Source organism: Pan paniscus, chromosome 14, assembly GCF_029289425.2.
Source record: "Pan paniscus chromosome 14, NHGRI_mPanPan1-v2.0_pri, whole genome shotgun sequence".
In the NCBI taxonomy this organism is placed as follows: Eukaryota; Metazoa; Chordata; class Mammalia; order Primates; family Hominidae; genus Pan; species Pan paniscus.
In genome coordinates, this window is record NC_073263.2 from 69,695,396 (window position 1) to 69,717,233 (window position 21,838).

General features: G+C 33.5%; 1 long non-coding RNA gene across 1 annotated transcript in view; it reads right to left on the reverse strand.

Moving 5' to 3' along the window:
- Window positions 1–1,158: 1,158 nt before the first annotated feature.
- The window catches only part of LOC129393647 (uncharacterized), a 107,440-nt gene continuing 86,760 nt past the window's right edge, over window positions 1,159–21,838 (reverse strand). Inside the window, exon 3 of the long non-coding RNA XR_008620647.2 lies at window positions 1,159–4,195. This is a non-coding gene — a long non-coding RNA (uncharacterized LOC129393647). The remainder of the gene's footprint in view (window positions 4,196–21,838) is intronic.

The window sequence follows — 21,838 nt, forward strand, 5'->3', positions numbered from 1 at the left end:
CTATTGCACTGGATGAAAATCTTACTACACAAATTAAGATACACAAGTTTGTCACAGTTATTCATTTCATTTAAATAAAATTAAATTTGACTCTACTTCTCATCTAATTAGAGTGTATGGGGATGAAGAATTGATGCTTATTGGGACCACTTCACTTTCCCAGTGTCTATAATATATACTTGGGGCATTCAACAGGAAAAAAAAATAGACACACACATCACAGTACTCATCTTTGGTTCACTATGGTTTTCACTAGATGTCCCCTGATCCACTGACCAAGTTACAATTGCTTTATGAAGGCCTGTGACTATCTAGAATGTGGTAGTGACACAAAGCAAACCTTGTCAAAACTAAAAACTGTCTCTAAGGCTCACGCCTTACACAATGCTGCCTACTGCCCAGAGTCCCACCTTCACAGATGTTTCCGTACTCAATGTTCTACCTCTTGGTGAGCAATATGAGTACTGCTGGTTATGGTAGAGAATCTGTCATTTCTCTGAGATGTTACGATGAAATGAGGCCATAAAATTCTATTTCTCATGGTATACCAGACTTCTTTGCCCGTCTTAATTTTAGGGAGTCTCCTCTCTTTCTTTTTCTGCTTTACATGTGTGGATTCATATGAGAATAACTCCTTCAAGGGATGAAGATCCCCTTCTCGTTGTAAAATTGAGTAGGAAAACAAATTTGTTTTAGAAGGACTTCTGCTTTTGGCCTGGCAATTTAATCATTCTCTGAGGTACAGGAGGACAAAGTGTCTGGCAATTTATTTGAAGTAGTAAGATAACAAGGGTACGCAAAAATAGAGTGAAAACTGCTGCTGCTTCAAACACAAGGAGCTGCTAGTCGCCTTTATATTTAGGAAATATTGCAGTAAATGAACAAAGACATTTAGATTTTAGATCACTAGAAACATGGAGAAAACAATGAACTACATGAGAAGACATGAAATCCTAGGGCCATCATATCTGATTAAAATGAATGACAAAGGAAGAAGTTGCTAATGGAGTAAGTAAACATTTTACCTGAGTCCACTTTAGCTAAGTACTCTTAATATTAAAATTGACAGAAATTGCATAGCACACATTAAATGAGATGACTGAAATTCAGGAAAGTGGAAATTGGTTTTGATTTATTAATTTGATTTATTTTGCCCACAAAAATTAATATACAAATATGTGATAAAAACAGAAATGTCCCCAAATGCCCTTTTCTTAGGCAATTCATAAAATGTTGGAACAAAACCATAGCATGTGAGTGTCTCCACATCTTTCCTATCTTTAGTTTCTACTGCAGTTAATTATGACTAATGGAGTATGATTTCTTCGTGTGCTGGAGATTTGGGCAACTATAATTGGTGAATATTTTTGATGCAATGCATTTAGTTCTTAGTATAATTTTAGCAGGTCCAAGAAAAGATAATCAATTTCCTCCTGCTGATTCTTTGACCAGGCAGCTGGAGAATAATAATGTTTATCTTCTGTTCATCTTCTACGCTTTATTTAGGACTAGGAATATTTTTTCCTAATAACATGAAATGAGAAAAGATCCTCATTCTGTCTCTGTCTCTTTATCTTTGTTTAATTTACCTTAACACTTGGAGGTTATATTGTTCATCCATTAAAACAGACAGTAATCTAGACCCTCAACATCATAATATTTACTGTCAGTATCTAGTAAAGGTATTTTTAAAATATGAGGTAACAATCTCAAAATAGCTTAGAAATATTAGAGAAATTTCGGTCAGTAGAAAGAGACACAAACATGAAAGAGGTCATGGAAACAAGACATTAAATTTGTTTTTTCAATATGTTCAAGGATAAAAAGTAAAAGGGAAACATAATGAGGAGAGAAATTGGAATATAAAGAAACCAGTTGGAACTTCTAGAGGCAAAATATCTGATATGAAAAGTTAATTGAATAGGATTAAAACAAATGATACATAAAACAAGATAATAAATATTCAAACTGAAGCACAGACTAAAAAATAGTGGAAAAAAATGCATAGACTTATTGACCTTTTCAACTGTTTCAGATTGAGAACTCATAAGCATCTCAAATAAGATTTAAGTAAGAATATTTAACAAAAGAAGGAAGGAAGAAAGGGGAAAGGAAAAAATAAAATAAAGAAGTAACTATATCATGTTAATTAAATTTCTGAAAATTGGAGAATTAAAAAAAAACAACCTCAGTAAGTGTTTGTGTGGCAGCGTATTACATACAAGAAAAAAAATCATGAAAAACAAATTACACTAGAATGACATTTTTAAATTTCTGAAAGTAAAAAATTAACACTCAACTTATAATTGTATATACAGCAAAAAATTTATTAAAATATAAGTCAAGATGAAAACAATTTAGACAAAAATACAAGAAAAAGTAGATAAGAATTTTTTTATTGCTAGGAGACCTGCACTAAGAAAAACATTGAAGAAAAGTCTTCAATATGAAAAAAAGATACTAGATGAAAATACATACATAAATAATTGAAGAGCACTGAAATTATAAATATATGGTTAAATGTAAAAGTACATTTTTAAATTTATAATTTAATCCATAAGTAAAATGACTGTTAAAATTATTAGAATGTAGTATGAGGTTTATAGCTAATGCAGGAGTGAAGGTTATGATAAAAATTGCCTAAAAACCAGGGAGATATGAAAGTAATGGGGTTTTGTAATATTCTTACACCATATTTGAAGTGTTAAAATATTATTTGAATGAAAATTGTAATTAATTAGCAAAGCTTCTTGCAAACTCCAGAAAAGTAAAATAAAATATATAATAGCTATTGATAAAAATCAATGAAAAAGATGATATATGCAAATCAATGTGTACAAAAACATGCTTGAAGTATAAAGATACAGGTATTTTGAAAGTAAAATATGAAAATATGTACCATGTAAGCATACAAAATACATTAGGAGGGAGTGAGACTCTGGGAATGGCATCGAGTAACTTTCCGTGAACCATCTCTACAGTGAAACAGACACTAAACTGGTGAAAATTATTAAAAACAGCCATCTAAAGAAATTGACCTAAAAGTATGCAGCAAATCAAAGTATCATTAATTTAATAAAATCTATAAACTTTTAGTGTGGTTAGAATATGTGGCATTTAAACCAAAAATGACTTTTGCCCTCAAACTGATCCTTCTAGCTTTATGTTGTGAAATATTTAATATTAGCGGGCATTGCCAGGAAGGACCGAGAACTCCTATAATCTACCCACCTCACACTCCTAGGGAAAAGACTCTTCCCTGAATAAGGCTGGTAGGTCATGAGTTAACAGGCTGAAAAACCATGGATTCCCATCATCTCACCATCTTCTCAGCTCTCACTTGTACAGTGACGATATCACGCTAAAATGTCTAATGAAGAAGTCTGTGGCTGAGACTCCATTCCTAAGTCTTCCACAAAGATCAGAATAATAACTCTAGAAGAAGGCCACCTTGTCCATACTATTCAGCTCCAGCTCAGTAATAAAGTGGTTCTACTCAGGCAGGAGAGTGAAGACATGAGAACTCTTGGCCCCTTTCTCCTCAGGCTGGGTGACTTAAATTATTCTGTCTTCAAGTTTACTGATTCTTCTGTCAGCTCAAATCTGCTGTTGAAGTCCTCTAGTAAATTTTTCTTTTCAGTTATTGCACTTTCGAGCTCAATAATTTATGGCTGGTACCTTATCATTTCTGTCTTTTTATTGATATCCGCGTTTTGTTTTTTCTTGCTTCCTTTTGTTATTTGTCCAAGTTTTATTTTAGTTCTCTGAGCATATTTAAGACAGTTATTTTAAAGTATTTGCCTAGTAAATCCAGTGTCTGGACTTCTTCAGAGATAGATGGTTTTTGTTTTTTTAATAAGCCTTTTGATTTTTTGGTTGTTGAAACTAGGCATTTGAATATTTTAATGTAGTAACTGAAATCAGAGTTTTCTCCCTTTCAGAGTATGCTTTTGATTTTATTTATTTTAAAAACATTGTTGAAGGCTATTGCAGTCTGCTCAGTGACTTTTACCAATTTTTTTTAACAGTCTGTGACCTTTGTCATGTGTGGCACAGAACACTGTTTCTTAGCATGTATTCATTTTTGGTTTCTAAACTATTACTTTATTTGTATTTTCTGTTTGATAAGACACTTTCACATCCTCCTTTTCTTCTTTAAGTATGACTACTATCTCCTGGAGTGACTCATTTATAGCTAGGGATAATGTGGAGAAAGAAAAAAAAAAAGTAAAGAAAAGTGAACAGAGACTAAGGAAAATGTAGAACACCATACAGTAGATAATCATATGTCTTAAAGAGTTACAGAAGTGGGGGGCAGAATATTTTTTTTAAAAAGCTGAAAACATCCTAAACTTACAAAAAGCGCAATGAGTTCCAAATAGAACAAACACAAAAACATAAAGATCTAGACACAGTATTTCAAATTTGAAATAACGCCCCCCCCAAAAAAAATCTTGAAATGCAGCTAGAGAGTAATGACTTGTTACATATAATGTATTCTGAATAAGATAAAAAATAGATTTATGCTTCTAGGAACAATGATTACAAAATAGACAAAATGCAATTTGCTAACATTATAAATGACAGAAGAAGCATTACTACACATCTTAACATTAAAAAATGATTATTATTTTAATTATTTGCTAATTAATCCAATAATTTCAATTAAATAAACACATCTTAGAAAAACCTGAATCACAAAACTGACACCAGAATATATAAAAGTGTAAATAGTTCTGTATCTATAAGAAAAAATATTAATTTATAATTAAAGATCTTCCCCATGCCCTGCCCCATTACAAAATTTTAAGTCTAATTGGGATCACTAGTGACTTCTTTCAAATATTTAGGGAAGAAATAATACAACTCTGACATAAATTCTTCCAGAAAACAGTGAAAGAGCAAACACCACCCAATTCACTTTTTGAGGACGATATTATATTACTTTAGTAACAAATACAGATGAAGATATCACAAGTAAACTACCGTCTAATCTCCTCGATGAATATCCAAAAATTATTTACTTAATATTAGAAAATTGAACTCACCAACAAATAACATTAACACTACTTCTCCATTAAGTTCGGTCTACATCCTGAGAGAAGTTAGCTTAATATTGGAAAATCAATAAATTGACTTCACCTTGTAAATAGAATGGAGGAAAAAAACCATATGATAATCTCAAAAGATAGAGTAGAATAATTTTATAACATTTTAGAACATATTAAAGATAAAAATTTCCATCTAACTATAAATGGAAGAAATCATCCTTAACATAAAATATGACATTTAGAAATAATATATAGTGTACATTACATTTGATGGTAAAAGTCTGAATCTAATACAAAGAATAATGTAAGCATGCTTGTACTATGTCTTCCGTGAAAAAAACATTTTTTCTGTTTTTACCATGTCTTCCTAGCCAATATAAGTGAATCAAGAGAATAGAAATGATTGAATAAAGAATTGTAAAGGAGGCTTTATTCACAGATAACATGATCACGTAAGATCAATATAGAAGACTGTGTACAATCTACTGAAAGAACAAGTAAAAATATCAAAGTTACCAGATACAAGATTGATATATCAAAATTAACTGTATTTCTAAATAGTATAAATGAAAATATTAAAACAGAATTTTACAATGCCCAAAACACCCATAAAATAATTAGGCATAAACTTAAGGAAATATTTATAAGATACATACACTGAAAACTGTAAAACATAGAACTAAGTAAACAAACAGATATATTTATGTATGGAAGAAACAATATTCTTAAGAAGTTAATTTCCCTCAAATAGAACTAGTTTTTTTGGCAATCAGTTACAATTTCAGAAGGTTTTGCTTTCAAAATTGACAAGCTAATTATAAAATATATTTAAACGAACAAAGGAGAGTGAAAACACTTTTGATAAGAATGAAGTTGAATGGACTTGCATGGTCTTATTTTGATACTTCTGTTTTACTTTAAACATGAAGACAATGTGGTAATAGTGTCTAAGTATTGACATATAGGTAAATATAATAAAATAAAGTTAGATACACACATATATAATTAACAGATTTTTTCTAAAATACCAACATAATTTAAAAGAGAAAAAAATGTGTTTTTAACAAATGTTGTTACATTTGTATTTTTATATAAGAGAATAAACTTTTAGCTCCCACCACACACAAAAATTAGTGGTTAATGTGTCGGAGACCAAAATGTAAAAGATAAAAGTCTAAATTTTCATAAGAAAACCCAAAAAAATTTGTATTAATCCATTCTCACACTGCTATAAAGAAATCCTTGAGACTGGGTAATTTATAAAGAAAGGAGGTTTAATTGACTCATGATTCTGCAGGCTGTACAGGAAGCATGGCTGGAGAGGCCTCAGGAAACTTTCAGTCATGACAGAAGGAAAAAAGGAAACAGGCACATCTTACCTGGCCAGAGCAGAAGAAAGAGAGAAGAGGGGGAAGGTGACACACACTTTTAAACAACCAGATCTCAGGAAAACTCTATCATGAGAATAGCACCAAAGAAGGAAATTCGTGCCCATGATCCAATCACCTTCCACTAAGCCCCTTCTCCAACATTGGGGATTACAATTTGACATGAGATTTGGATGGGGACACAAATCAAAACCATATCGTTCTGCCCCTGCCCCCTCTCGAATCTCATGTTTTTCTCACGTTCCAATAGATTATAAAATCATCTCTTCTCAACAGTCTCCCAAAGTCTTAGCTAATTTAGCATTAACTCAAAACTTCACAGTCCAAAGTCTCATCTGAGAGAAGGAAAGTCCCTTCTGCTTATGAGCCTGTAAAATCAAAGATAAGTTTGTTACTTATACTGTGGAGGTACAGGCATTGGGTAAATACTTGGGTTCCAAAGGGAGAATTTGGCTAAAAGAAGAGGGCTATACGTCCCATGCAATTCAACACTCAGTAGGGTAGTCATTAAATAGAGCTCCAAAATAATGTTTTTTGACTCCATGTCTCACATTAAGGGCACACTGATATAAGTGGTGGTGGGCTTTGAAGACCTTGGGCAGCTCTTCCCCTGTGCCTCTGCAGGGTACAGCACCCATGGGTGCTTTCACAGGCTGGCATTGAGTGCCTGCAGTTTTTCTAGGCACACAGTGCATGCTGGCAGTGAATCTACCATTCCGGCGACTGGAGGACAGTGGCCGTCTTCTAAAAGTCCACTAGGCCGTGCCCTAGTGGGGAACCTGTGTGGGGGCTCCAACCCCATATTTCCCCTCCACACTCTCCTAGCAGAGGTTCTCCATGAGGGCCCTGCCTGTGCAGCATACTTCTGCCTGTACATTCAGGCTTTTCCATACAGCTTCTGAAATGTAGGTAGAGGATCCCAAGCCTCAACTCTTGCACTCTGTGTACTTGTAGGCTTAATACCACCTGGAAGCTGCCAAGGTTCCACAAGACATAAGTCTTGCACCTGTGAAGCAGCAGCCTGAGTACCTGGGCCTCTCTGAGCCATAGCTGGAGCTGGAGTGGCTGGGAGGCAGGGAGCAGTGTCTCGAGGATGTGCGGGGCAGTGAAGCCCTAGGCCTGGCCCACAAAATCATTCTTTCCTCCTAGGCCATCAGGCCTGTGATGGGAGGGGTTGCTGGGAGGTTCTCTGAAATGCCTTCAGAGCCCTTTTCCCATTTATTAGCTATTAGTACTTGCCTTCTTTTAAATTACATAAATTCCTATAGCTGGCTAGAATTTATCCCCAGAAAATGGGTTTTTCTTTTCTACCACATAGCAAGGCTGCAAATTTTCCAAACTTTTATGCTCTGCTTCCCTTTTAAATATAAGTTCCAGTTTCAGGTCATTTATTTGCTCATAAATGTGAGCATAGGCTGCTAGTAACTGCCAGGCCATATCTTGAACACGTTGATGCTTAATAATCTCTTCCACTAGATGCCCTAAAGCATCACTCTCAAGTTCAAAGTTCCACAGATCCCTAGGGCAGGGACACACTCTCTCCAATCACTTTGCTAACACGTAACAAAAGTGACCTTTGCTCTAGTTCCCAGTAAGTTCCTCATCTCCATCTGAGACCTCCTCAGCCTGGACTTCATTGTCCATATCACTGTCAGCATTTTGGTCACAATAATTTCACAAGTCTCTAGAAAATTCCAAACTTCCCTCCATCTTCCTATCTTCTTCTGAGCCCTCTACACTCTTTCAACCTCTGCCTGTTACCCAGTTTCAATGTCACTTCCACATTTTCAGGTATCTTTAGAGCAATGACCCACTACTGGTACCAATTTTCTATATTAGTCTGTTCGTGCACTGCTATAAAGAAATATCTGAGGCTGGATAATTTATAAAGAAAAGAGGTTTAATTGGCTCACCGTTCTTCAGGCTGTACAGGAAACATAGCTGGGGAGGCCTAAGGAAACTTACAATCATGGCAGAAGGCAAAGGGGAAGCAGGCATGTCTTTCCATGGCCAGAACAGGAGGAAAAGAGAGAATGGAGAGGTGCTGCACACTTTTAAACTAACAGATCTTCTGAGAACTCACTCACTGACACAAGAAGAACAAAGGGGAAATCTGTGCCCATGATCAAATCTCCTCCCACCAGGCCCCTCCTCTAACAATGGGAATTACAATTTGACCTAACATTTGGGCAGGGACAGAGACCTAAACTACATCAATAGTTTTCTAATAGAAAGAATTTACTTAGGACATAAAAACAGCAAGCAACAACAACAACAACAAAAAACACCCAAAAGGGACCCTAACAATAAACTTTTTATTGTCAAAAATTACATTATAAAATTAAAAGGGGATACTATGTCCATAGAGAATATATTTTCAATACATTTATGTAATGAAGACCAGATGCACAAAATATGCAGAAAACACTTATAACTCATTAAGAAGACAAACAAGTCAGTTTTTCAATGGTAACATTTGTTGAGATACTTCACAAAATAAAATATACAAAGGGCCAATAAGCAAAGACACAGATACTAAAAAAAGTTTCAGTTATCAAGCAAGGCATATTAAAACTACAATGAGGTTCTTGTATAATCACTAGAACAGCCAAAATCTAAAAGATTTATGATACTAATTACTGGTGAGGGCACTGGAGCAACTGGAACTTTAATAAATTGCTGCTGGAAACATGAGATGGCACAACAAATATTGAAAAGTAATTTGGAAATTTCTTATGAAATTAAACATGCACATATTACTTGGCCCAGCCATTCCACTTGCAGATATTTAAGAAAAATTAAAATACTTGTCTTTATAGAAGCTTTTACAAAAATGTTCATAGCAACCTTATTTACACTAGCAAAGAACTGGAAGCAATATAAATGTTCATCAATATGTGACTAAACAAATTCTGTCATATTCATGCAATACTACTCAGCAATAAAAATTTACTATTGTTAAAAGCATGAAAGAACCTCAAAAATATTATGCTGACCAAAGTATCAATGATTCTCAAAAATATGTTACGTAAAAGACTCAATGTTAATTTTCATAACAGTTAAAATTAGTCTATAGTGATAGAAGTCAGACAATTTGCAGGGTCAGAGTGTCATGAGATAACTTTTTGGAGTGACTGAAACATTTGATATCTTTACTGTGGTTATGTTTATATAAGTATATACATTTGCCAAAACTCATCAAACAATACGATTACAGTGGATGCATTTTACCATTTGTAAGTTATACACTAAATTAATTTTTAAAAGTAGGTAGTGTAATATACTTTTTTATTCGTAATGTACAGTGGAATCTGCTCTGTCACTTACAAAAATAAACTGGCACCAGATGATTAATGATATCTTAATTAAGAGCAGTAGTTGTCTAATTTGTTTGCATATTGGAATTCTTGTGTCACTTTTAAAAAAATAAGGATGCCAGAGTCTAATTACTCTGGTTTAATTTGTTTGGGTGCCAGTTTTAGGTTTCTTCAGGTGACTCTACTGTAATGCCAGCTTTTAGAACCCCTAAGACAGTATTAAAAACAGCCACATTTAGCTGTAAGCAGAGTTAAAGGCTGTGCTTTTATAATTTTGAAATATACATTAAAATATTTATTTTATTAAAAATAAAATAGAAGTAAACTAGATTTAAAAGGGAAAAGTTTTATTTACTATGACATTGTTAACTATGTACAAAAGTATAAATTTAATTATGTACCAAACTATAATATAATGTTTTAATTAGTCTAAATTGTTGTGTTTCTAAATTATTTTTATGCTTTCTTATTTCTCCTTCATCTTTTATTTGATCCAAACCTAAAACCTCTGATGTCATTTTTTTAAGGTTTTGTTCTTGTGGAGCATGTACATTTAATTTCTTTTTTTCTTCTAGTTTTCTTTAGAGGTATGTTAGTATGATCTTTACCTCAGTCATTACCATAGTAATGAAGGGATGTCTCTGAAAAGCTGAAGAGGAGGCAATTCCTTTTATGACAACCCCCTTCAAATCTGCTTATATTTTTTTTTCTAAGGAACAGAAACAAATGTGTCCTAGAGAAGTGATAGGTAGATGGAGAAACATAGATAATGATGAGAGATAAGTAGACATATCTAGCCAATGATTAATGATTAAGAGCTTACTATTGTAAATATGTCATGTTAAAACACCAACTACTTTCCAAAAGTGCAAAGAGTTACCCCAGAACTAACCACTAAAAATGTCAAAAACACAGTGTTATAGGAGCTTATTAAATTAGTTTCACCAGAGGTTGTAACTGATGATTTTATAGTCACTCCTTTAAAAGAAGAGCTTCATTTAACAGTGTGCAATACTCCTTCTGGTATAGGTTATCATGTATATTTGGCAAAATGCTATCACAAACACAGGCCTAACATATTACTTTAAATTTCTTAGATGTCCAAGACTAAAGGGCAGAAAGAATATGGAGTAAAGAAACAGAATGAAGAACACATGGAAAGTGTGATGTAGGAGGTTTAAAGTTGTATGATTAATGTCTAAGCATAAATAAGATATTCTGTAGCCTTACTTTCATAAAGTAGCATTTCTCATGTAAATAGTTTACCATAATAAATGTCAGATAACATCAGGTCTGTGTGGGATGGAGTTACACTTGGGTCTAAAATGAGGTATGTCTCTTATAATGAGGGACAGTGAGAGATACCGTATGTTCCTTGCTTTCAAATTAGGAGTTCCATCTGTTTAACTAGTTGTCAATTTCATCCAAAGATACATAATGATTTGTGAGGATTCTGCAATGTGATAAACACCTTCCTTCTAGTATATGATAGCTTCTAGGCCACTGACTTCACAAAGTAGTTCAGGCAAAGTGATTATTTGGACACAAGTACAATATATTAGAAATCACAAAATTTGAGTCCAAATTTGAGTTACTAAGTCACACATTGGTAACTATATAAAATGTTGACAGTAGTAAGAATTGGCTATTTAAGTCTCAGGGCCCAGCACCAAATGGAAATAGGGGGTGCCTTGATCAAAAATTATTAAGAAATTTAAGTTGGTGATACAGTGTTTTAGTAAGTGTGAGGCCTTTCAATGCATGGTGCCTTGTGCTTATGTTGCATGTCCATGAAACCAATCCTGACTGTAGTTCTGTACTTTAGCTATGCTGTTAAATCTAAGCTGGAACATCAATACTAAGATGTGTCATCAAATTGAAAACAGCTTTTTAGCTGGGCGGGGTGTAATGGCTCATGCCTGTGATTTCAGAACTTCGGGAAGCCAAAGATGGAGGATTGCTTGAGGCCAGGAGTTTGAGACCAGCATGGGCAATGTTAGCAAGACCTCCTTCTCTATAAAAAATAAAAATAAAAATTAGCTGGGCATAGTAGCATGTGTCGGTAGTCCTTGCTATTCCAGAGGCCGAGGTGAGAGGATCCCTTGAGCCCAGGAGTTCAAGGTTAGAGTGAGCTATGACCTTGCCACTGTATTCCAGCCTGGGTGACAGAATGAGATACTGTCTTAAAAAAAAAAAAATGGTGAAAAATAAATCACCTTTTCGCAGGTAAAAATAAAACTGAAATAAAATGAAATTTTAAAATTCTCAATGTTAATTATAAAATATTAAGTAGAAGTAAAACTTGATTTATACAAATATTGAATTGTGCAAACTGTATCTTAGAATTAATTGAACATGGTATTTAACATAATATGATCTCAAAATTTACACATTAAACCTATCTATATTAACAACTTCTCTTCTTCCCTCTTTTTGCTTCTAATTCTCATTTTTTTTTATAAACTTGATAAAGATCACACATATGTTTGCAGAATGGTGTGTACTTACAAATAGTTAACTGGTAAAGAGTTCATTGGTGGGAGGATTCAAAATCCCAGAGAATTAGCCACTGGGTTTCCTCAATACTTTGTGCATCTAGCAATGCTTAAAAATTCCATTAATTGTTATGCCTAGTGTATTCCAGAGAAATGAAAAGAGAACTTTAGAATTAGATTGCTTGGGTTCAAATACTAATATAGAAAATACTTACATCTTTGGATAAGTTACTTGTTCATTTCTTTCTAGTTTTTCATCTATAAAGTATTCCTTATTATAACATTTACTGAGATAAGTAGAAATAAGATTATTATACATGCTCCATAGAGTTATGAAAATTAATTCAAATAATCTATGTAAAGCTAACAGTATAGTTTTAAAGCTATATATATATAATCAAAGTAGGGCTAAAATAATCAAGTAGGGCTTAGGAGTTACAAGAGCAACCTGTATGTAATGTCATGTACATTTTTCTCAAGTGGGCTGTGTTTTTCATATTCAACTTTTCATCCTTCCCAACTCCTTTATCTGGGTTAAGACTCTATGTACTTTTCTACTGCACAAAATTTCCCTCATATTTCTACCAATTTTCATCTTGAAATAACAGCCAACATCTTCCCAAAAAAGGCTTTACCTCTTAGGAATAAGAGGAAGTAAAATTCATTAGCCTTATTGGCTATTCCCTGTAAATCTAGTTTTTACCCATTTTTTAATATTTATATATTCCTTGTACCCGTGTTTTATTATTAATTGCTTTAAGTTGATCTCAACTGAATAGGTGCCTCCCTTAGCATTGACATAATTTTTAGCTCCTTTTCTGTCTTTTGTTATGCCTGACACAATTTTTTTTAAAAAAATTTTAAACAATAATTTGCAGTGAGGTAGATTTTACCATTGTCCCATTTTGCCCAAGTATAGAAGCTGAGTATTTCCTTCTCTTTGGTGTGAGAACATCTAACTACTGGGGGCAGGATCCATGTTTCTTGTACTACAGCAAAGACACATATACATACATCGGTTTGAATGAAGTTTATCCAAGTTTCACAGGATTGTTGAATGTAAACAAACCCTTGTTTAAGGTCCCTATCACTAAGTAACAAATCCTGTGAAAAAATTATTGCCTTCAAATAACGCTAATTATGATCTCTCTTTGATCCTTGGGTTGACAGGGAGTTTTAATGGTTCTCTGTTATTATCTTACATACAACTGCAGCCAGATAATACCTGGAGCTGCATCTCTGTTGAATATCCAGCAGAGAAATTTTTCACTCACATGATCAGTGCCTTCATATTCTTTCACTTTTCAACACTTAGTGTTCTATCCCTCAAAGCTAGATTGGGCTTTTTATGGCTTGATGGTCTCAGGGTACGCACATTTCTTACATGGTGGCTGGCTTCCATAGGAAAGCATTTTAAGAGGTACCAGTTTTCTCAATGGCTAGGCCTGGAACTGGCCAGAGTCACTTTCACTACATTTGATTTCTCAGAACAGTCACATGGCAGCCCAGAGCAAGAGAGTGAATTAAATAGGTGCCATCAATTGATGGAGGGCATGTGCAGGCTGACAGGGTAGGAATGAATGGAAGTATGTTGGAGAGGGCAATGTGTCTTTTTGTCTTCTCTTTCATAATATATATTGAGCATCTACTTTGTGCCTCCAAATGCATTAGGCACTAACTCATTGTTCTTTTTTATTTGCAATTGTAATTGAGTTGTAATATACAGTAAATTTATGTTTAATCATTTCCAGGTCATCAACTATTTTGTTTTCCCTTAGAAAGTATTATATTTTACTATATTTTGCTTGAATGTGAAAAAAACGCTAATTATATTACATTGCCAATAAGCGATATGGACATTTTTATTTGCTAAAATGATACATAATATTAATTTTCTCTATACAATTATTTTTGTTGTTGCTTTTCTGAATCTCATGTAACCATTAACAGGAAGACCTCAAATAACTTCTTTAGTATTTTGTTGCCTTATTTTAATATCTTTATAACTTCTGTCATATGGTATAACATCTTTAAGAAATGTTTAATACATTTCTAAAAAATTAATAATTCCAAACAGCATAGGTGTTGTCGAAACCTAATATCAGGTGTCTTGGCTCGTTTCCCTACTGTCTTATAGGCACTTATTATTAGTGTCTGACTGAGAGGATTTGCTTTCGAATTTGTAAACTTAAAGAACCACTTTAGAGGTAAATAGAAAACACAACCATTATTTTTACCAACCAATTATTGATCACAAATAACATCTATGTCTGTTGGAACCATAACAATTTTGTAAGGATCACAACATGATTTTAAGTCACCTTGAAAATATAACAGAGCTGTGTTAAAAAGAAAAAGAAGGCTAATAGCCCACTTTGTCAATACTAAAATGTTGGTGCCTATGAGAATGGGTGCCAGTATTTTCTGACAGCCCTTCTGGAAATTCTTGTGTTTTTTTTTTCCATTATTTCTGTTCCTTTGTTATCCAACTATATATAACTCACAATATTTTCTGATCCATCAGCAAAAGTATTCAAATACCAACAGTAGAAATGTTAATACAAGCTGTGAAGATTTGATTGTTTTCTGCTCAAAATTATGTGATTTAGTATGAAGTTTACAATATGTGGTTATAAATCTTTCTCTCAGACAAGTTTTCAAAAATAAAAAGGTGTATTTTTCTTTGATCTGCAACAGAAAAGGTAGGAAAGGGTTTATCTTCTTTAACAGACTTTTTTGGTCCTCAGAGAAATTAACATAGCTGTGGATTTGCTTCAGTTGAATAACCTGCTTTTAATGCACAAAATCAGACACAGAGGGTATTATGTACTTACTTTTAGTGAAGAGAAAATGTTTGAGATGCCTTAGATTCTCTTTAAGGGAAATATTTAGGTATATTTATAATTGCTGAGGATGAATGTATAAACTAAGTTTTCATAGATATTTCTACAGCTTAACATTGTATATTTGCAATATTAATTTCAGATTTGGAAGCAAAATAATAAAGGCTAAATTTATGGGAAACATGATTTAAACAGCTTAAACCTAATTTATAATATTGAGTGGGAAAATTCCTATTAAAATCACTTTCCTGGCTATTACATAAGAATATATTGGAAATTGCCTTTTGTTTTGTCTGTAAATAATTTCTCATTTTTCAACCAGAAATTGTTAAATTAAGATCCTGGTACACGCATGCAATTTATTTGAGGGGATAAGGTTCAAATATAGAAGAATATAAATATGCTATTTGAAATCTGAGAGTCCTGACTATAGCTCTGCAGTATATATCAACATAATAATATTAGGTATACAGGTTCTAATTATATATGTGGTTGGACATTACAACAGTTGTAACTTTAAATATTAAAATCTACAGAAATTTTAAACATAGAAGGATATCTTAATGGGGTTTATGTATATAAACACTTAGAATTGGAAGAAATCTAAAAAGTTTACTTGCCTCAAACATAGTCTCTATTAGCTTGCCACTTGTGTGAAATCCTCATTGTTTATTCATTTGTCTATAACCAACTATACACACAAAATTGAGATGAATATATTCCAATATATATCACTCTTTGAGTCATAGGGTAAGACAAGAACCTGGGTAAATATGGCACATCTTTCTAAAGCATTCATATAATAAAAGACTGGAAAGGGTATACATCTAAATTAAAGTTGGGGTTATCAGAGTTATCAAACAAAAATACAGGCCTCTGAGTTGAATTTGAATTTCAAATAAACAATGAATCATTTGTAATATAAATAGGCCTCTTGTAATGTTTAGAACCCAGTTAACTAAAAAATTGTCATTTATCTGAAATTCAGATTTTACTGGCATTCTGTATTTTATCTGCAGCTATAATTACAGAATAAACAGATGCAAAAAAATTACCAGATGTAAGCATTTCATGCAAATAAACAATGAAACAAGGCACTGTAATAATATTTTATTTTAGTGTCATATTATCCTCCCAGAACTTTCACTACTATTTGTTTACTCCTATTGAGGAAGCACTTTGGTAGATATTTTTTTGAGAAGCATTTACTTACAAATAAAAACATTAAGAATGAGAGTTTAAAAACACAGTTGTTAATTCTTTGACACTTCTCCTGAGGAAAGGAGAGATCCGTACTCTCTCGCCTTGAAACTGGACAAGTTTGTCATTGTTTAGAGAAATAAATTACAACAGAAGTAAAGACATGGTGTTAATTTAGCTTAGCTTATGCCTTGAGTTCAAAGGAGCATTTTCTCCTGATGCCCTAGGATGTTATGTCAGAAGTCTCACTATTCTGATGTCAAAATACAGTGGGAAGATCATGTTTCTTGGGAAGCCTCACACTGACATTCCAATCAACAATCCATGTGTGCCCAATCTACTAGTAATTCCAGTCTAGGTGCCAGATTTACGAGTGAAGAAGTCTCCAAATGATTCCATGTCTCCATTGTTCCAGCATCCCCCAGCAGTTTAAGTCTTTCCTGCAAATTGCAGAACAGATAGAAACTGTCTCTGTTGTGCCCTGTCTAAATTCCTAACCAACAGAATCAACTAATTGTTTCATTTCGCTAAGTTTTGTAGCAGTTTGTAACTTAGCAGTTGATAACTGCAATGGGATATGCCTAAAACGTTTAAAAGTTAACTTGCTAATAAAATAGCATGTATATGATTTTTTAAAGATTTTTATATTTTCAGAAATGAAAGCAGGAAGATGGCTCAGAGTAATTTAGTTTGAGCTGCTTAAAATTTATGTGCCTATGAATTACCTAAGGATCTTGTAAAAATGTAATTTTTGATTCAGTAGTTTGGAGGTGGGGATGACATACCTCATTTGTAATAAACTCTAACATGATGATGATGGTGCTGGTCTGTGAACCAGCCTTTGAATAGCATAACTCTGCTTCACTTCCCTCATTTTGAATTTGAGAAAATTGAGATCTAAAGTGATTAAATAGTTATCTAAGACTACAGATAAATGCTGGCAAGCCATGTAATATTTCTTAGCAGAGGTCATGGCCCTAAGTTATGGGTTATCAGGAGGCAACTGGAAGTTACAAATAATGGAGAAGAGAATTATTTGTTGATGATCCACATGTCACTCATTTTTCTTCACTCTCATCCTTAAAGACAGATAATCTTACAGTTAAATTGGAAATGAGAAATTTAAGGCCTAGCAAAAACAAGTGACTAACTGGAATAGGTACATGAAGAAGGGCTTGAATCCAGGGATTAGGGGATTAAAAATTTTTGTCTTCTATACTATGCCAGCTTGTCCAATCCACTGTTGGCAGATTGCATGAGGTCCATGATGGCTTTAAATGTGACCCAATACCATATAGTAGTCACTTAATCCTCAGCATACCACTATAAATAATCACTATTTGTCATCTCTGTCCAGTGGAGTATACAGATGGATATATGTATACATATATATATGGAATAAAGTTCACATAGGTTTATGACTAATCTACAAAACAAAAATGTATAGACAGGAAAGACAGCTATTAGAAATTTAAAAAAAAATCTAAAATAGTAAAACCCTTTAGTATCAAGAAAATTTTATGCACAAACATCTTCAAAAATGAACAAACATTATCACATGTTCTTCTTGTAAAATGGACTGGAACATTTCATGATGAAGTTCTTCCAGTTAAATGGCTAGCTGGAAGAGAATGCTACATTTCCTTTTTGTCCTGAGTCATAAATTATATATCTTAAATAATTACATAATAATGACATATTAACAGTGCTGCTATGTATAATTTTGCATTTATCTTCTGATTCATTTAATAATTGTGAAATGTATTTTTTTGTTTTCTTCTCTTTGCTATTAAAAGAAAAAAATAAAGTATCCAAAATTCTCAACTGTATGCCGTGAACTCTAAAAAGATATTTCCCATATCTTATATGGGAAATATAAGATAACTAAGGTTCAATGTATTTTTTAGATTCACAAAAGAGTGCAAAGAACATATAGTTCAATTGTGGGATAGAATTCAATTAAAAAATACTAAGTAAATTTTGTTCTTATTTTTTGCAGGATGGCTAAAAAAGATGAATGCCATAAAATGTCAGGTTGTACAAAGACTTAGAGCTGCTCAATAAAAAAAAACTCAAAAACTAAAATTGAGCCCAGTGGACCCAATGACATATCAGTTAGAGATATGACCACTCCATAGATTGAAGGCTGTCAACCAGCATTAGTTGCATGATCATGTTAAAAGAGCAAGGAGGAAAGGGGCTATATTGTTTTAAATCAATATGAAACAAATTAATCTACCAGTCACAAGTAAATAAAACACCAGGTCGTGAATATGATCACACAAAAAAGAAAAATACTCCTGTATTTTCCTAAAGTATGTCAAACCAACACTTCACAGTATCAACTGACACTATCATCAAAAAAATAGTGAAAGCTGCTAGTTTCATGAAAATGCAATCAGCAGATTGAATAAATAAATATAATTTTATTTGTGTAACTTTATCTCAAGCCACACTGTCAGTAACTTTTCATTAGTTTTTTAAAACCTATTTTACTTTTCATTAATCAAAAAGAATACAGAAATAAATGTAATTATTGGCAATAACTGTGTTTTATGAAATTCTAAAAATGTTTTCATTGATGCATTCTGATAGATTAGAATGCATACGATGAATTAACAAAGTAATCATGTAGCAAAATATTTTTAAAAATGAACAATATTTATCCAAAAATAGATTCTATATATATTTAAAATCATGAAATAAAATTAATCCATTCAAGTGATATTCTCCATATTATTCATCCTATTATATATTAAATCATAATAATTTAGTTTTTTTCTTTATATTCAGTCAGACTATGAACCTCATAAAACCAGATGACATGTCTTATCTTTAGTTCCTGGCACTGAAAGTCAAGGTACAACAGAGACTTAAATACATTTTTGATGTTGCAAATAGGATTTCTGAAAAGTTAGTTACTTGATTTATTCATTCAAAAAATATTTATCAAGTGCCTACTGTGTTCTGGGCATTCTTCCAGTCCTAGTCACTGATAAGTCAATAAATTTTCCATACACTATTTAGTAGAATTACTTAGCTTCTTTAAATGGCAATTTCTCTTTACCTGGAATAGAATGTCCCAAATGAGTTAACGTTAGGTAAACATCTCAGCTTGAGGGCCATTCTACTTTATCAGCCAAGACTTTTTAATAGTTCATTTTTTAAAAAATTCAGGAAATAAACTTTTTTATAGGTTGGTAAGTTATTTAGTTGCTATAGTTGTTTTAAATATAATTGGTATGAAAAATTTGTTAATTGAGGGATTCAGAAATGAAGAATTTTGTTAAATAACAAGTTAATAGGCTTTGGTGGTATGAACATATACTTAACTGTTTATTATACTTTTTATTCTTTTAGTGAGTTATATTAAACGAGGCCTTAGCCCTTCCATGTGTTCTTTCTACACAGCAATTTGCACTTTATGTAGTCTAATATCTCTATAGAATTGTCCTAAAGATTAAAATTCTGCCAAACACTTCTGGCCAGAGCCCCTGTTGATCATTCCAATTTAGACAAATGAAAATAATCATTTTAATTTTGCTCTCAAATCTTTTTCAGATTGTTATTCAATACTTTAAACACATATTCTTTAACATGCTATTTCAGTTTAGTAGCATCTTATCTGCTTTTTACTTTTCTATTTAAAAATTGTCTTCTAAGAAGATTGTATAAATAGGACTAAAACTATAGAAATCTAAAAAAGACTTACTAGAATGGGTATAATTGTGCCTTAATGAGATACTGGGGTTCTACATGTGTATGTGCATAAAAGAGATAATCTTCCAAAATACTGTTCTTAGAAATGTTTTACCACACATATTTGAAAATCCATCACTTCCATATTTCTCAAACGTGAGTAGGGCTGTTCATGATTATTCTTTATAATTTTGAAATTAATGGCAGGGGGAGGGGTACATGCAAATTCTTAAATAAGCTATCTAAAGCTGCATCTCTGCTTTAAAACACATTACCTTTTAAAGACAGTATTTCAGAATTTCAACATGAATGGAAGCGTCAAATTGATGCTCAATATTAATTTGCTTATTTATGCTAGAATGCACTTACATGGTAAAAAGGTAGATATCAAAAAATAAAGATTCTCTATTTTGAGACACTGAAGTAGATTTTCTTTTGGTCTCACTGCCATAAATCCCATTAGTGTTAATTGGAGATTTGCATGTGCATTGAGAGAATAATATACCTCATTATTCTTGAGTAACAGCTACTGACTTTTGAAGGCCATTTAGAATGTATGACAGGAAACAAATAAAAGCATACCAGTTAGCTTTTTGAAAGTTATTTTCATATATTGGAAAATAAAACAAAAGGCTTCACAAATGCTTTACAGCCACAGTTTTATCATTTCAACAATAAAATTTGTAAAACCAACTTTTGTAGCTTAACCAGTTAGTGAATATGTAAACTATATCTACAATCTGCTTCTTGGTAGACCTTGGCCCTGAAAACATACACCTGTTTACTTTGTTGCTGTTGTTTTATATATTTTATCCATTAAAACTCTACTGTGAAAAAGAAATAATGCTTTTAGTTTTAAAATAATTAAGATTGGTTGAAAGACTACTTTTGGATATTATGATAAAGACATCCCATAACTATAAGGCACTTGTGTGACAATCACTATTTTAAGCACATCTTTAAGTATAGACTTAATAAACATTCAGCAACTCTATGAGGCTAATATCATTATTCCTCTTACAGACAGGAAAATAGAAGTATCAAATTAATTTGCCCAAAGTCACATACAGGTGGTGTGTCTCAATAAACTGTGCCAATGAGTAAGCCCAAATGAGTAGGCTTTACACTGAAACACAAACACACTTGTCAACAATTAAAACTTTTTAGCTAATTCAACTCATCCCCTTTAGAAGACATGTTGGATGAACTATTATTACACATGCTTCATAGGGTGTCTCATCAGTCACCACATACAATTTAGCAGACGCACATGATTTCTCTGAGAAGAGTTGACAGTGACAATTTCTGAGCTCCTTATAATAATGGCTAACATGTAGAGTGCATCTCCATGACAGATGCTATTCTAAGCAATATTGTTTCACATATTAAACCATTTAAATCTAACCTTTTGAGAGGTGACAGCATGCTGGTAGCCCTCACAGCCCTCGCTCGCTCTGGGCGCCTCCTCGGCCTTGGCGCCCACTCTGGCCGCGCTTGAGGAGCCCTTCAGCCCGCCGCTGCACTGTGGGAGCCCCTTTCTGGGCTGCCTAAGGCCGAAGCAGGCTCCCTCAGCTTGCAGGGAGGTGTGGAGGGAGAGGCGCGGGCGGGAACCGCGGCTGCGCGCGGCGCTTGCGGGCCAGCGGGAGTTCCGGGTGGGCGTAGGCTCGGCAGGCTCCGCACTCGCAGCGGCCAGACGGCCCGGAAGCCGCCCTCCGTGAGGGGCTTAGCACCTGGGCCAGCAGCTCCTGTGCTCAACTTCTGGTAGGGCCTTAGGTGCTTCCGCGCGGGGCAGGGCGCGGGACCTGCAGCCTGCCATGCCTGAGCCTCTCCCGCGCCGAGGGCTCC